The sequence below is a fragment of the Ailuropoda melanoleuca genome, chromosome X, assembly GCF_002007445.2.
Source record: "Ailuropoda melanoleuca isolate Jingjing chromosome X, ASM200744v2, whole genome shotgun sequence".
In the NCBI taxonomy this organism is placed as follows: domain Eukaryota; kingdom Metazoa; phylum Chordata; class Mammalia; order Carnivora; family Ursidae; genus Ailuropoda; species Ailuropoda melanoleuca.
The window spans coordinates 96,440,009-96,444,100 of record NC_048238.1 but is presented as its reverse complement, the minus strand read 5'-3'; positions in this window follow the sequence as shown (position 1 = coordinate 96,444,100).

Sequence of the window (4,092 nt, the reverse complement as noted above, 5' to 3'; positions counted from 1 at the left end):
TTCTACCACAACTGGGTTTATGTTAATGAGGTGAATTCTAGAAAGCACCTAAGGATGGGGGCTGGTTGCCAGGGGAACCAACCTTGAATAGAGGTTTTTCAGTCCCTTCCCCTGATTTCCAGAAAGAGGTTGAGTCAATCACCAATGGCCAATGATTTAATCCATCATATCCATGTAATAAAGCCTCTATAAAAACCCAAAAGTTTGGGGTTCAGAGAGCTTCCAGGTTGAGGAACCAGAAGGCTTCCATGTGCCACCATGCCTGGCCCTAAACTCCAAGAGGATAGAAACTCCTTTGTTTGGGACCTTGCCCTAAGTATCACTTCATCTGCTGTTGATTCATATCCTTTGTAATAAGCCAGTAATCTAGTGAGTAAATGGGCTTCCTGAGTTCTGTGAGCCACTCTAGAAAATGAACTGAACCCAAGGTGGGAGTTGGGGGAACCTCTGATTTATAGGTTGTCGGTCAGAAGCCCAGATGCCAACCCGGATTGGTGACTAGAATCTGACTAGAATCTGACTAGAATCTGGGGGACTGATTCCTGATTCCTAGGACTGAGCCCTTAACCCCACGGAATCTGATGCTATCTCTGGGTAGATAGTGTCAGAATTGAATTAAATGGTAGGACAGCCAGGTGGTGTCTGAGCATTGCTTTGCGGGGGGGGGGGGCACAAAGGTATAAGTAGAAAGCCAAGGGTATAAAGTTAGGTTATTGATAGGGGATCTTTCTCTTCTTTAAACGTAAGCATTGACCGCTATAAATTTACGTCTGAGCATAGCTTTCATAACATCCCATTTTCATTTTTTTCAACGTATTCTTCATTGAGCTATAATTGATATATAACATGATACTACTTTCATGTGTACAATGTAATGACTTGATATTTGTATATATTTCAAAATGATCACCACAATAGTCTAGTTAACATCCACTACCCTGCACAGGTACAATTTCTTTCCTTGTGATGAGAACTTCCAAGATTTACTCTCTTTTAGCAACTTTCAAATATGAAACAGAGTATTGTAACTTATAGTCACTGTGCTGTACATTACATCCCCATGACTATTCATCTTATAGCTGGAAGTTTGTTCCTTTTGATCCCCTTCACCCATTTCACCCATCTCCCCCACCCCCACCTCCAGCAATCGCCAGTTTGTTCTCTGTATCGACGGGTTTGGGGTTTTTTTAGATTACACATATAAGTGAGACATTCTTTTTTTATGGTTGAATAATATTCTTGCGTGTGTGTGTGTCTGTGTGTGTGTCTCTGTGTGTGTGTGTCTGTGTCTATGTGTGTGTGTCTCTGTGTATGTCTGTGTGTGTGTGTGTGTGTACCACATCTTCTTTACCCATTCATCAAAAATGGACACTTGGGGGGGCGCCTGGGTGGCGCAATCGTTAAGCATCTGCCTTCGGCTCAGGGTGTGATCCCGGCGATCTGGGATCAATCCCCACATCAGTCTCCTCCACTTGGAGCCTGCTTCTTCCTCTCCCGCTCCCCCTGCTTGTGTTCCCTCTCTCGCTGTCTGTCTCTCTATCAAATAAATAAATAAATAAAATCTTAAAAAAAAAAAGGACACTTGGGCTGCTTCCCTGTCTTGGCTGTTGTCAAGAATGCTGCAGTAAACATGGGGGTACATGTATCTTTTTGACTTAGTGTTTTTGTTTCCTTCAGACAATTACCCAGAAGTGGAATTACTGGATCATATGGTAATTGTCTTATTAATTTTTAAAGATATTTATTTAATGTAGAGTGGGGAGGCAGGCCTCCCATGAGGTAGGCTTCTGGGATGTTGGTCACATTCTTCATGTTGATTTGGGCAGTGACTACATGGGTTTGCTCACCTTGTGAAAACTCGCTGTGACACGTACATAAGATCTGTGCACTTTATATTGCGTGTAGGTTTTACTTCAAAAGAAAACTTACCAAAAATTGCCTTTGAAAATTACAGATAGGTAGACTCAAAGACAGAATAGGGAGAGAAAGAAAACCGTGTTTTGTTATCTTCTGTGATTTAGATTAGTTTAAAAAAAAAGTAGATTTTACCAGAAATATATCACAGATATAGTTTTAAGCCAGACATATGTCCTATCTTTATCATAGGCATTGAGATTTGATTATAGTCACAGAAAAGATAGTAATAGTAAATAAAATGTTTATTCTGAGGGTCAAATTACATCTCTTTTCCCCTACCCATTTCAGCTTCCATGTAAACTGATTTAACACATAACATATACCTCTTTCTGACTATAGCACCAAAACCACCAAAAGCCCATGATTTTCTAACACACAAAAAAAGAGACAATGTGCTACGGAGGAACATGGGCTCTGGAGGCAGACGCGGTTTTGAATCCCCACTGTGCCGCAAGTATTGTACCTTCTCTGAGCTTCATGTCCTTCAGTGTTGAAAGAGGACTAACAATACCTACCCCATAGGGCTGTATGCCATTAGCCTAGCTGCTAGTGCTCATTCAATAAATGGTAGCCAATATTATTATTATAAAATTTTATTTATTTAGAGAGAGGGTGTGTGTGTGAGCAGGGGGAGGGACAGAGGGAGAGAGAGAATCCCAAGCAGACTCCCTGCTGAGTGTGCAGCCCAAAGTAGGGGCTGGATCTCATGACCCTGAGATCATGACCTGAGCCAAAATCAGAAGTCAGATGCTATGGGATGCCAGGGTAGCACAATCGTTAGGCGTCTGCCTTCGGCTCAGGGCGTGATCCTGGCATTCCGGGATCGAGCCCCACATCGGGCTCCTCCGCTATGAGCCTGCTTCTTCCTCTCCCACTCCCCCTGCTTGTGTTCCCTCTCTCACTGGCTATCTCTGTCAAATAAATAAATAAATAATCTTTAAAAAAAAAAGTCAGATGCTAAATCGACTGAGCCATCCAGGTGCCCCTGTAGCCATTATTATTTTTATCACTTCTGTTAGGTGTAGAGACTTTACCAGTTGGTCTGGGTATAGCCATCCTGCTGACAGGTGGCAGAAAGGGGTTGTGGGTGTGTCTACCATCATCTAATCCCCTCCTTTCTTGAATAATTCCTGTGTTGATAGTTGTATGCCATCCAGTATGGACATTCTCTGACTCCACTGCTTAGGACCCACTTTTGGCAGAAACAAGACACATCCAGAAAGGCTTCATAGGAAGTGGGCCTGGAAATGGACTAGCACTGAGGAATAAAGTTAAGTTACATCCAAGCCTAGTAGCAGTGGGACTTGGGGCCAAATTATAATGTGGAGTAGACAATAAAAAGCCACCCAGGGTTCCAAGCTCAGGTGAGAGATGTAGACAGAGAAATGTAGGAAGTCTGCACCAAGAAAGGAATTTGAATCTGCCACCAAGACCATTCGGTTATTCCAGGAATTCCCCGCGCAATTGCCAGGAGTGGGCACTGCTGTTCAAGTGTCAGTGGTGCTCAGGTTGGAGTTTACAGACCTTTCCATCATCTCCCACAGAAGGGAAGAGAAATAGGATGGGCAAATGGTCTAGCCAACAGTACAAAACCAAATCGTCAGGACGGACTCCAGTGGGCCAAGCACGGTCATCCACAAGAAAACAATCAAAGCCACTTCCAAGTTTAACCCACATGCTGCCCTTATTTATTGAGTGCTACAGTTGCTGAGCCTTCAGCTGCAGGTTCTTCCCGTCCCATGATGAAGCTGTTACAGTAGCAGTTGCGACCCCATGATGAAGCTGTTACAGTGGCAGCGTTATCAGGATACATGCTGTACTTCCTCTGTGTATCCACAAGGGGCAACAGAGAGCAGCAGGCGTTTGCTTCAACAAACCCCATCTTTGAGGGGCCTTTAAGGAGCTACCTACCCTCCATGCCGGTATGAAGACCATATTCAGCAACTGGGGTTAAGGGGAGATCAGTCGCTTGGAGGAGGAAATAAAGAGATCGAGTGCAGGAAGACCCACCTTCTCTTACAGCCTCTCTCACTCTTGCCTGGCTTTTTTCTGGACTCCTAGGTACCATGCCCTTCATTGGGAACAAAGATGATCTATGTTCATAAAAACTCCCACCATGTCACTGTCCAACTGCTTCCGGGATCTGACTTCTCATTTAAATGATGGTGGGCTTGA